The following is a 13,688-nucleotide window of genomic DNA, read 5'->3' on the forward strand; positions in this document are numbered from 1 at the left end:
CCCCTAGGTTTACTCCCACAGGCACTGGGCCAGGTCCTGGGATGTTAGGACATAAGTCCTCCCCTTACATGGCTCATAGACTACTGTGAGAAATAACATTCAATTATAGTGTTAAGTGCAGTATGAGAAAGCTCTACCTGTTAGGAGTGTTCAACAGGAAGTGGAGGCCAAGCAAAGCTCCCTGGAGACAACACAGAAATTCTGGTTTGAAGAATGATTGGGGTTGACCAGGTAAACCAAGGAGGGCAGGTACTGCAGTCTGAGGCAACAGCACATACAAAGTCATCGACGTATGGGAGAGCCTGCGCATCCAGCCAGGCGGAGCGCTGAGGAAGGCTTCCCAGGGCGAGAAGGTGCTGGAGAGCCTCGAGGCCCTGTAGACGGACCGCCCACAGACGATGGGGAGTCCCTGAGTGGTTCTGAGTAGCTGTTTTTCAATTCTTGATTTTATTTTCCTATCACTCTACATTACTGTAATGGAAAACGAGAAAGGTATAGACATGATAACTACAAAATGTGGGCCTCGTCTCACCCCCAGCCCTGCCAGCAATCACTGTACCATCCCAGCCTCTTCCTTCCGGGCGCTTCCTTAGGTATCATTTTGACACAGGTGCGCGGGCCGACGTCTGCACGATTTCGGATCCTGTGTTGTTCACATGACACCACGACAGCTATGCTTCCCCACTTTACGTTTTGTGTATACAGTTTTGTATCCGGCTTTTATTTAATTAAAATTGTTAAAATAGCATTACAAACTTTTTGTAAATGTGAACTCTCATAACTGCATAACATGTTCTCATTTTAGACAAATCCTAATTTGTGAACATTTTCTGTTCACAAATTCTCAGTTTTTGCTGTTGTGACCCCATCGACAGAGGAATGGCTGCAGCATGACATAGTGGAATACTGTAGAGCCAGGTTTCTCAGACTCACCACTATTGACATTTGGGGCAGAAAATTCTTTGTTGTGTATCATAGAATATTGACCACCATCCCCGACCTTATCCACTGGATACCAATGGCACCCCCCACCTCCAGTTGTGACAACCTAAACTGTCTCCAGACATTGCCAAATGTCTCCTGGGGGAAAAAATCATGAACCATATTCATTGTTAATATAGCAATAAAAATAAATGAGCTACAATTACACAAGCGAAACATAGAAGAATCTCATAAAGACAATACTGAGTAAAAAAAGCCTAATGCAAAAGACTGCCTGCTATATAATTTTATTTCTGTAAGGTTTACAAACAGGCAAAACTAATCTATGAAGTTAAGAGTTAGGATAATCGTTATCCTCGGACATAGGCAGTGACCAGAAAGAGTACTTAGAGTCGGGGAGATCTGCGGTATTGAAGTTTTCTAGAGCTTGACCTATGAATTTCTGATATCGTAAATAAGAAATGTTACTAGTTTATATAGTTAAATCTGTTGGGGTTTTTTTGGTGACACTTTCCATTCCTTTATAAAAGCCTACATTTATATAAATAATACATATTCATTCCAGAATAATTAGATATTACAGATAAGAAAAAAGGAAAAAATCAAATATAATCCTATTGTCTTGAAAAGATTACTATACGTATTTTGATGTATGAATTCCCAGACTTTTTTCTACACATATATGTACATGTAAATACATTACATAATTTCTTTATATAAAAGTGGGATCATGGTCCATACATATTTTATGACATGGTTTCTAAATTTTTAATATATCAACATCTTTCCATGTCAATAAGTATAGGATTCCATCATCTTTTTTTTTATGATTGAATTCCTAGACATTGAATTGCTGAATCAAAGGATATGGTAATTTCAATATTTTTGCTACAGACTTCTGAATTGTCCCCCAGATATGCTTTGTCAGTTTACACAGACCGGTGATTGGCACAGGCATGCAATAATGCCTGTTTCTCCACATTGAGATAGCAAATCATCATTATTTGATATCTATACTGTTTTAAAGAGGTTTTTCTTTTAAGGTTTTCCTTTTTTAAATTTACATTTCTTTGATCGCTGGTGATATTGTATACTTTTTCATAGATTTATTCGCCATTTGGCTTTCTTTTGTTAATTTCCTGTTCGTATTCCTTGTTTATTTATTAGGATGTTCTTATTTTCCTTTATGACTTTAAGAACTATTTATAGCCTAAGAATTTTAACCCTTTGTCCATTATATATATATTGCAAATATTTTCCTACAGAATTTTACTTGGTTTTTAACTTCTTAGTGACTTTTTGGCCATAGAACTTTTAAATTTTGTATAGTGCAATCCATTGTTTAATTAACAATGTCCCTGGTTGCTTTTGCCATGCTTCGAAAGACTTTCTCAAACTCAAATTTAAAAATGTTTACATATATGTATATAAATAAATTAACCTATATTTTTCTAGTGCTTATTGTTAAATCATGATTCCATCTGGAATTTATTTTGGTATGTCGTATGAGGTAAGAATCTAATTTTATTTTTTTTCTCAAATAACTAGGAAGTTGTCTAATCCAATTGGCAAGTAAATCCATCCTTTCCCAAAGTCGAGATGTCACCTTTAACACAGAGAGTGTTAACTTATAGTAAATGTAGGTCTATTTCTAGACTTTCTACTCTAATCTCTTATTCCATCTGTTTCTTCACATGCCTGTATGCCCAGAGTGAAGCATTGTTATAACTATCATGGTGTTACAATGAATCTTTCTTTCCAAAACTTACTTAGGCTATTACAATGTTTTTTCCAAAGTGAATTATAGAATTACTCTGCTGAATTTTAAAATCCTATAGGATTTTTTTTTAATTTTTCTTAAATGTATAGATGAACTTATAAAGGAATTGACAGCTTTTCTGTACTCTTTCTGTCCATGAAAATGAGATACCTCTACATTTCTTTGAGTCTTCTTTTCCTGTGTCAGAATATTTTCATTTTCTTCATCTAAGCACTAAACATTTCTTGTTAAATTTATTTCCTGGGTATTTTATATTTTTAATATAATATGGAAAGGTCATTTTCCCTTCACATTTTCTAACTGGTTTTGGTAGGTGTATAGAAAAGCTACTGATTTGTGTGTATATTCGTATTTACCTGTTTACATCCCAATTTGTGTATGTCCAAAAATATTCCAAACTATTTTTAATTAATTCCTTTGAGTTTTCCCAGTAGAAAACCATATACTTTATAAATAATGATATTTTGCCTCTTCATCTCCAATATATATTTTAATTTTTTATTTCATTAAGGAGAACTTTCCAAACTTTGTTGAATAATATCACAATCATCATTTTTGTTTTATTGGTATTCCTCATTAGCAGAGAACACTTCTAATGATCCATTTTCAAGTGAATAAAGACAATTTTGCTTCAAGTATATCGAGCTATGTTTATCTGTATATCCATACCTTTTAACACCTTATGAATTTGACAAATATTTCTATTCCATTGTGACTTTCTTAACATTGATCATCTGATTATGTCTTCTATGTATTTTACCTTCTCTCTCCTCATTTTTATCTCTTTTTCCCTTTCATTCTAGGAGACATTCTTGCATTTGTACATCACGTCCCTGATTTCATTTTTAATCGTATCAACTCTGCCTTGGCTCTTTTCAATAAGGATTTTAATGCAAAGGAACTGCTATTAGTTAACTCTTGTTTTGATCCATCCTATTGTTCTTTCATCTTAGTCTACTCCCTTCTTAAATTTTCCTGATTCACAAGGATCATTACTTCTTGTACTTTTGCTAGAACGCCTGTTTCTTGATAATGTCTTTAGGATTCTTCATCATCATTACTTGAGGTATGCTTTTCCTGTGAGCATTTTTAAGGTGAAGATATTTTTATTTTTTATTTATATATATTTATTTTTTAATTATAGTTGAAATTCAGTACTGTATTAGTTTCAGGTGTATAGCACAGTGGTTAGACATTTATATGACTTAAGAAGTAATCCCTTCGGTAAGTCTAGTACCCATCTGACACCATACATAGTGATTTCAATATTATTGTCTATATACCCTACACTATGCTTTAAACATCCCCATGACTATTTTGTTAACTGCCAATTTGTACTTCTTAATCCCTTCACCTTTTTCACCCAGCTCCCCAACCCCCCTCTAAGTGGGCAACCAGGGAAGATATTTTTATTACAAAATATTACAAGTATGCAAAAGTTATCGAGAATAATATAATGAACATTTTGTATAAGTATGACCCAGTTATATTTGCGTCATATTTTTTAGTGTTAAAAAAAATTACAAATGCAATTGGTAGCCAGTCTCCAGACGGCTGGCTTCTAGTGATGCTCACTCACTTCATGCTATTCACATCCCGTACAGCCTCCTCTCACATTTTAGCAGGACTGGTCTGAGTGGCCAGTAGCATATGGGAGAAATGATAATAGACATTTCCAAGATTAGATTACAAAGAGACTGAACTTTCCTGGTTGGATGTGCATTCTCTCTTTCTTTTAGATCATTTACCCTGGGGAAAGCCAGCTGCCATGTTTAAAGGACACTCAAGCAGTCTCTGTGAGGCCCACAGAGCAAGGAACTGAAGTCTTCAACCAATAGCACTAAAACACTGAGGCCTGCCAACAGCCAGCAAGTGAGCTTCAAAGCAGATCTTCTCCCAGTTGAGCTTTCAGATAAGACTGCAGCCCCAGCCCATAACTTGACTGAAACCTCCTGAGAGATATGAACAGAACCACCCATTTAAACTACTCCCAGAATCCTTGGCCACAGAACGTGTGATTAATAAATGTTCATTGCTTTAAGCTGCTAAATTTGGGGGTCATCTGTTTTGCAGCAATAGGTAACCAATACACAGATGAAGGATCCTTATGCCCCTCTCTAATCCATTTTCTTATTCTTAAAAATGTATTCATAGTTCAAGAAATGACTTTTTGAATTAATGCATAATTGGGAATTTTTTTATTTTTATTTTGGGTACTTCCTTGTCTTATGTTACAATGAAATGAAAAAGAACATCTACTGTCGGTAATTATAATAATTATAATAATAGTGCCACCTGTTGAGCACTGTTCCAAGAATTAAATCTTTACATCAAAACATGAACTTATATTTTTATTATCCCGGTTTTACAGATGAGTAACCGATCTGGTATCGGTTATTGGATCTGGTGTCATTTGAATTATACAGCTATAATGCAAGTGCTACCAAATCCATTAGGTACTACCAGTGCTCTTTACATAAGACAGGAAGAAAAGAGCCAATTAACATAAAACATAGCCCTTAGAGGCTCCTCGACAATGGCCCTAAGGTCTGAGTTGATCACCATAGCAGCATTCTTCCATCACTTATTCCATGTTTCCTTCACCTTCAACTGGGCAGGGCTGTGTGCCTGGTAGGGAGACCCAGAATCTTATTCCTGTAGGACCTGAATTCTTGATAGTCCTGAATTTATTGGATTGCTGTACTTCCCCCATTAAGTGGGTTTTTGGGACAAGGGCACCCTAAGATGGGCCCCCAGGAGGTCCTTGGGTTCCAGACTTTGCAGAGCAATTTTAATAGCAGAGCAATTTTCCCCTTGGGAATCACATCGATCACGCAGTCTAAACTGGGGCTGCTGTAACAAAGTACCATAGACTGGGTGGCTTAAACAACAGACATTTATTTCTGAGGCTGGAAGTTTGGGATCAGGGTGCCAGCAAGGTTAGGTTCTAGTGAGAACTCTCTTCCTGGCTCACAGATGGCCGCCTTCTTGCTGTATCCTCACTTGGCAGGGAGAGAGAGGGGGAGGGGGAGGAGAAGGGAGAGAGCGAGGAGCTGGAGAAGAGGGGAGAGGGAGGGGAGAGGAAGAGGGAGAGAGGGGAGGGGAAGGGAAGACAGAAGAAAGGGCTCTGGACTGTTCCCCTTCTTATAAAAACACTAATTACATCATGGTGGCTCCACCCTCATGACCTCATCTAAATCTAAGCACCCCAAAGGCCCACCACCTAATACCATAAAATTGTGGGTTAGAGCTTCAACATATAGATTTGGGGGGGGGGACATAAACATTCAGCTATAACAGTGACCCCTTTTCTGTCTATTGATTCAACAGCATGAGGGGGCCCAATGGCCAATGGGTAGCCTCAGCTTCCAATGAATGGAACCATGATAGTGTTTCCTGGTTTAAACGTTCCTTCCTTGGGCACTGGGACTCTCCCTTGAGTGTCAGATCACTGGCAAGGAAAGCAAAAAGTTCTTCCAGTGAATTATTAGTGGTGGTAGTGGGAGGGGCCACTCCCACCCCCTCTGCTTGCTTCCTGGACGCGTGCATTCTGGCAACGTTTAAATCCAGCAGTGGCGGTGCTAGCAGAAGCCCTGCAAGCAAGGAAGGCAAAACCATACCCAGAACACGAGTCTCTCCCTGTGAGGGGGAGGCGCTGTCCGCATACCCCAGTCTTGCCACCGCAAACAAGGGATTATTGTTTTGCCTTCCAGAGCGCGACCCTTCCCCTTAGAGAGCGCCCTCTGCTGGCCTTTCCTAAGATCTGCGACCACCAGCACCCTTTTTTGACTCTATCTCCGCTGGTTCCTCACTGCCTTGGGCAGCCTTCCTTTCTCCTTTTATTTTGAGAAATTTCACATGTCTCTAAGTTTTATTAATGGTGTTGTTTGTGGTTCTTCTTCTCGATGTTTTTGTGGGATTTCCGAGACGAGTAGGGAAAAAATGATAACTATGGTAGGTTAATTTTCAAGTATGATAAATTCTGGATATTAATATTATTGGATTGTATTTTAATATTAATTCTGATGTGTTTTCTGACGTTCTTAAATGAGTTTTGACAATTCGAACCAACACAATACTAATAAATACTTATATTTATCTGAGCCTTAAAAATTAAAATTACGAAGTGATCCAGTACAACAGCAGGCGAAATTAAATGATGCTGTTAGAAATAAGGCTACCGGTCACCCTGGGAGGAGGTCAGGATTGGGAAAGGCTCAAGGAGGGCTTCTGCAGTGACTAATGTCCTGTTTCTTGATCTGGGTACTGGTTATACAAGTGTGTTCAGTTTGTGAATATACTTGAACTGAACACTTAATGATATGTGACTTTTCTATATGTTAAGTGTTGATAATTATTTTTTAACCCCAAAGTAGAATAGCCCATAATTAAAAATAAATCATGATCCTAGTAAACACCTGATCTTTATCTGACTCAGTTGAAATGTAAAGGAGAATCTTATGCAAAAACTTCAAATATCTGAATTTTGCTATTTTCTTCCCTATATTAAGGATACTATCTTTATTACAAGTATAATCTATCTTTCCTGTGGTAAAAATGGGTTTCTCCAAATAGTTGGGTCTATAGTACATTATTCTCCAAATAATGGCCATTGTTTGTCTCCTCACACTCCAGCCTGCCCCGCTTGTGATGTGAGGGTTCCAGAACCAGGCCCAGGATTCAGCAAGGGCCTCATCAAAGGTGGCTTTATACCTAGCTTACCCTGAGTGTCCCTGGAATTCTGTTTAGAAACACCCTTTGACCTACTCCTCACTTTGTCCCTGAGACTGTTTGGGAAACAAAGGAAAAGTGATAACAGGGACAATTGGTGAGATCCTAAAATGTTTTTGGTGAGGCCCATCCATCAATAATATAATCATACCATCCCTGTTTGTCAAGCCTCTAAGGCAGTTCCTAAGCCTGGGCAATGTCGACATTTCGGGCCAGATCATTCTTTGTTATGGGGTTGTCCTGTGCACTGTAGGGTAATCAACAGCATCCCTGACCTCTACCCACAGATGTCACAACTCCCCCAGTCGTGACAATTAAAAATGTCTTCTGATATGCCAAAAGTCCCTGCAGGAGCAAAGCTGACCTAGTCGAGGAGCACTGCTCTCAAGTAAGTCAAACTATCAGGGTGAAACAGTCACCTCAACCAACTACCATTCCAGGCGTACGTCATGCTGATTTGACACAGGAGGGCATTTGTAAATCTTCAAGCTGATTTTCAACCAAAGTCCAAAAATGTTCTGTAATATATATTAGTAATTTTACCTGTCTTCTCAGACTATAAGTAATGTGATACAGCTATCATTGGTTAAAAGCTGTTCACTTTACTCCAAGATTTGACGCCTTTGTTTATTAATAATGTCAAGTACAGACGCTTTATATCATGAAATGTAATGAGAGTCTGTGACTCCTTAAAAATTCACAGTCTAGTATCTTTCGCAATAGGTTTGCTGCCAGAGCACAAGTGAAAACCACCACTACATCTAAGCCAAAATGGGAAAGGAAAAGACTCATAGCCACGTTGTGGTCATTGGACCTGTGTATACGGACAAGTCTACCACTACTGGCCATCTCATCTACAAATGTAGTGGGATCAACAGAAGTACACTGAAAAATTTGAGAAGGAGGCTGCTGAGATGGGAAAGTTCTCCTTCAACTATCCTTGATTCTTGGATAAACCGAAAGCTGAATGTGAGTGTTGTACCACCACTGATATATCTCCTTATGAAAATTTGAGACCAGCAAGTGTTATGTGACTGTCATTGATGTCCCAGGACACGGAGACTTTACCCAAAATGTGATGATAGGCACATCCGAGGCTGATGTGCGATACCAATCGTTGCTGCTGATGTTGGTGAATTTAAAGCAGATATCCCCAAGAATGGGCAGACCCTTCTGCCTTATACGCTGAGTGTGAACTAATTGTTGGTGTCAATGAAATGGGTTCTACCGAGCCAGCCTACAGCCGGAAGATGCACAAGGAAAACGCTGAGGAACTCAGCACCCAGGTTAAGAAAATTGGCTACAACCTCGACACAGTGCCATTTGTGCCAGTTCCTGGTTGGAATGGTGACAACGTCCTGGAGCCAAGTGCTAGCATGCCTTGGTTCAAGGGCTAGAAAGCCACCCATGAAGATGGCAGTGCCAGTGGAACCATGCTGCTTGAAGCTCTGGATTGTGTCCCACCACCTTGTCCAACTGACAGGCCCTTGGGTCTGCCCTTCCAGGTTGTGGTACTGTCCCTCTGGGCTGAGTAGTGACTGGTGTTCTCAAACCTGGCGTGGTGGTCACCTTTGCTTCAGTCAACATCAAAACTGAAGTAAAGCTGTAAACTGTTGAAATGAGCCATGAAGCTTTGTGTGAAGCTCTTCCTGGGAACAGTGTGGGCTTCGATGTCAAGAGCATGTTTGTCAAAGATATTCATCATGGCAGTGTGGCTGCTGACAGCAAAAATAACCCGCCAGTGGAAGCAGCTGCCTTCATGGCTCAGGTGATTAGCCTAAGCCATCTAGGCCACATCAGTGCTGGCTATGCACCTATGCAGGATTGTCACACAGCTCGCACTGGTTGCAAGTTTGCTGAGCTGAAAAAGAAGATTGATTGCCATCCTGGGAAAAAGCTGAAAGATGGCCCTAAGTTCTTGAAATCTAGGGATGTTGCCATTATTGATATGGTTCCTGGCGAGCCCGTGCGTGTTGAGAGCTTCTCTGACTATCCTCCCCTGAGCCGTTTTGCTCTGTGACATGAGACAGATGGTGTCATGAAAGCAGTGGACAGGAAGGTTCCTGGGGCTGCCGAAGTCACCAAGTCTGTCCAGAAAGCTCAGAAGGCAAACGAATATTATCCCCACTCTCTGCCACCCAGTCTTAATAGTGGTGGGAGAACTGTCTCAGAACTGTCTCCAATGGCCACTGGAGTTTAATAGTGAAAGACTGGTTAATGATAACGATGCATTGTAAAAGCTTCAGAAGGAAAAAAGAGAATGTTTTGTGGACCATTTGGTTCTTTTATGTGTGGTAGTTTTAAATTATCAGTTTTTAAAATCAGTACTTTTTAATGGAAACAACTTGACCAAAAATCTGTCACAGAACTTTCAGATCCATTAAAACAAAGTTTAAAGAGAAAAAAAATCCCAGTCTACGTCACCTACAATCAACAGTGGTGACAGAACAATTAATACAGAATACTAAAAATAAAATGTACAAAATTCGTGCTAAGGAAAGGTGCTGGTGTTTTCCATGGCTAACGAGCATTCCTCTTTTTCCTTTTAAGGAATTACCTCTTCTCCATTGTGGGAATAATTGGTGGGAGGCTAATTCTTCTGTGGCCCTGTGAATCAATAGAGAAAGGTCCATATTCAGGCTGGACCAGTTGTAAGTTTTCCCCTGGAACCTTGATTCTGGAGTGAGTGTCCTGGGACAAAACAAAGTATCATAGGCACTTATTGCAGCTCTAGCCACATGACATGGGGCAGTGATGGCAGCAGGCGTTTCTACCTCTGAGAATCACTGTGCTTCCAGATTCTTGCTTTTGGGAGGCCATTGGTGTGTCCTCAATTCTTGCTTGTTCCCAAGCCTGGTCCTCCAGCTTTGCTCCCCTGGTTAGTGAGCGCCTCCTGTCCCCAGGTCTTTCCAGTGAATTTTCATTTGCTTTGCTTAGGTTGGACTAGTTTGTCTCTGCTGTTGGCAACAGAGGGAACTAGCAAAGGAGACTGAGAAGTTGTTGGGAGAATCACAGAAAGAGAGAATTCCTGGAAGCCTGGGAAAAGAGTGTGTTTCAAGAGGGAAAAACTGGTCAAGAATTTCAGACTTCAGAGTGAAGCCAAGCAAGATGAGGACTGAAAGGTGTTTCTTAAATTTGCCAACTAAGAGGTCACTGTCAAGGAGTGTGCCCTGCGGCAGGAGAGTGAGGGGGGCGTAGCAAGTGGAGAAAAGGAGACAGTGGACCTGTGGAGACCACCATGGATCAGTGTGGCTGCGTGGGAAGAACACACCCAGGTCTCACGTGAGGGGTCCAGGACCAAGAGCGAGCTTCTAAGGAATGGGGAAATGGTAGGATGTTTGGGGGCTCAGAGGAAAGAGCCAGTAGAGGAGGAAGCTAAAGACCTAGGCAAGAGGTAATTAATGGGCCTATCCCTTTGGAGTGTTTATTAAGTGCCAGACAATTTCCTGAGGGTAGAGAGGATAGGTTCAGAGAGAGAGACTGTCCTGGGACTGGCGGAGTCACAACCCTTCATCTGACACAGGTGAAGAAAGAAATGGGGAAGGTGACAGAGGTGAGGGAAGAGGAAAATGTGGAATTTGTACCAGGTAACCTGAAACTGGAGAATTCAGTAGGCACTTAGTAAATGTTTACTGACTTCAGCTGAATACACCATGGCGAGCGAGCCACAAAACATCTACGAGAGAGAAGGAGCTGGGTTGAGAGGGAGGACGAAAGAGAGGAATGAGGTGGGAGGGTCAGGTGAGCATGCTGGAGGCCTAGGCAGAAACCCGAAGGGCAGAAAACCCAAGAATTTGAGCTGCCCAGTTTTCAGGGCTGAGCATTCTGTTATGAGAGCAATCTTACCTTTGGGGACCAGAGAGACATTGTCACTGTCTATTGTCCCCAGATCCAGTCTACTGGTGGGAGGCAGGAGACAATTTGGTTTGGATTTTTTGTTCACCTACTGCATGCAAGGACCTAATGTGGTCACCAACTCTGAGATACCAGGAATGGAGCTGGAAATTATCCCGTGGTCTTCATTTGTTAAAGTGTTCTGGTTTAAAATTTTCAGTAGTGCATTCCTAATCTTAAAAAGGAGTGTGAGGATATTAGTTAAACTTCTCCATTGGTTGCTTAGTTTTTTTTTTTTTTTTTTAAATAAACGTTTAATTTTGGAATAACTTCAGATTTACATAAAAGTTGCAAAGATGGGGCAGAGAGCACCCATATACCCTTCCCCCATTTGCTCCTAATGTTAACATCTTCCATTACCACGTACACTTGTCACCACTAAGAAATCAACATTGGTACATTGATGGTAACTAATCAGACTGTATTCTGATTCTACTGGTTTTTCCACTAAGGTCCTTTTTCTGTTTCAGGCTGAAATCCAGGACATTACGTTGCATTTCGTAAGTTTTGGAATAGGCATTAACTCAGTGATATTCCTCTTTTACAAGTCTTGCAAGAAGAGTTTAAACTTTCAAGATAGTCAACTGAACGGGTCTGAAATGCTTAAACTCTGATCGTATTTCTTTTATAACGCTAATTCGCAAATAAAACACACATACAAACAGGATGTTCTAACTACAATTTGTTGTTCATAATAGTTTAGGGACAGAAACCATAAATTATGCTTATTACATTTGTGTGTTGTAACAGCACAGTTTCTTTTCTATAAACGCTCCCTAGTACTGAAATAAAATGTTTGGAGACAGCACAATTGGATCTGCTCACACATCCCTTGGGATAGATGGGGAGAAAGTATTGCATGTGTGGCTGCCATGGTGAAACTCAGTTTGAAAAGGTAGACAGAAAAAGAGGTGATGCCATATGTTCAGTCGGTTTTTTTCTTTCAAAAGTAAAAGTTAAGCAAGAAAAATACTCCTCTTTAGGGTCAGATCTTAGCTCTCACTTGGTCTCATTTGCAATGGTTTTAAAACGCGAAGATGCATTTCTTAATTGTAAATACAATCATCCTCGAGATCACTGGAGAGGCAAAATAACCTCATTTCAGAATCTACTTTTATTACGCCATCCGTGTTCTTCATCATTGTTCTCTTCACCAAAATAGAACTTCGTGCGACCCAGATGGGACTCGAACCCACAATCCCCAGCTCCGGAGGCTGATGCCTTATCCATTAGGCCACTGGGTCACCACAGGATCCGGCTTCTCACTCCGTCTCCTTACGCGATGTCATCATCGCGCCCCGCCCCTGCGCTCCGCGGCCTCGCGTGGGGCGGTGTGTGTTTGGGGAACCGCCCCCAACGGCGGCAGCGCGCGCCTGCGCCCTTGGCCAGATCGCAGGCAGAGCCCCGGCGCGCTTGTGCGTGGGTCCCCAGCCCGCGCCGCCCGGCACTGTGTGGTCCGCTCGCGGGTGCTCATCTCCTGTCTGCCCGTGGTTCTTGGAAGGTTCTCTTCCCTGGCTGCCCCTTAGGCGCATCAGAGGAACTTTAAACAAAATTCCAATGGTTCTACTCCGTCCATTCTAATTCTGTTTACCTAGGTGGGCGCCGGCGTCTGCATTTTACGGTTTCCCTGGACCTTCCTCTGCCACTGGCCACTCGCACAGCATAAAGTCCTCCCTCACCCCCTTCAACCTTTCCATTCCTACAGCCCATTCCTTCTCTTTCTTTCTTGCATTTAGTCAACGTACATTAATTTGATAACCTATTATGTGCTGTAGACTGTTGCGGGATTCCAGGGTGAACAGGCTTTTCTTTAAATCTGCCCTTCTACCCCACTCATCTACATCTATTTTCCTCCCCGTGTCCTGTTTACCTCCCGGTTAAAGGGAAAATGGGTAGAACACGGTCCCTAAATACAAAATACTGATTTTTTTTTTTTTAATTCTAAAGATTTAGAGACTCTCTGGTTCCATGCACAATATCTCTAGGCTTGTAGCGTGTAAAGATGCTGCATTTGTGGTTTTTTAAAATACAAATTTTCGTTTTCTTAGACGTATAATACCTGTTCATTGTAAAACTGTGTAATATATGGATAAGCCAAACGAAGAGAATTGAAATTGACCATAATTCTAGCATTCAGTTAAGCGCTATTAAAATTTTGGTATGAATCTTTTAAATCTTATAGACCACTATTTTATTACCTGTGGACCACGAGTCATCCAGGAAATGCTTTTCATGAAAACTAAGACATTATTAGTGAATAATACTTCATAAATCGTGTAGCACTTGATGGTACAGAAGCGATGGTGGGTAAAACTGGCACCTTAGTGAATCTAGGCAGTGA

General features: G+C 40.9%; 1 non-coding gene and 1 pseudogene across 1 annotated transcript; one reads left to right on the top strand and one right to left on the bottom strand.

The window, feature by feature from the left end:
* The first annotated feature begins 8,224 nt into the window (after positions 1 to 8,224).
* LOC105297757 lies at positions 8,225 to 9,653 on the top strand (annotated as a pseudogene).
* A 2,865-nt stretch (positions 9,654 to 12,518) lies between these two features.
* Positions 12,519 to 12,591, bottom strand: TRNAR-CCG. Its single transcript has one exon. It is a non-coding gene; the product is annotated as a tRNA-Arg (tRNA).
* Between the last annotated feature and the right edge of the window lie 1,097 nt (positions 12,592 to 13,688).

The sequence above is a fragment of the Pteropus vampyrus genome, unplaced genomic scaffold, assembly GCF_000151845.1.
Source record: "Pteropus vampyrus isolate Shadow unplaced genomic scaffold, Pvam_2.0 Scaffold143, whole genome shotgun sequence".
NCBI lineage: Eukaryota > Metazoa > Chordata > Mammalia > Chiroptera > Pteropodidae > Pteropus > Pteropus vampyrus.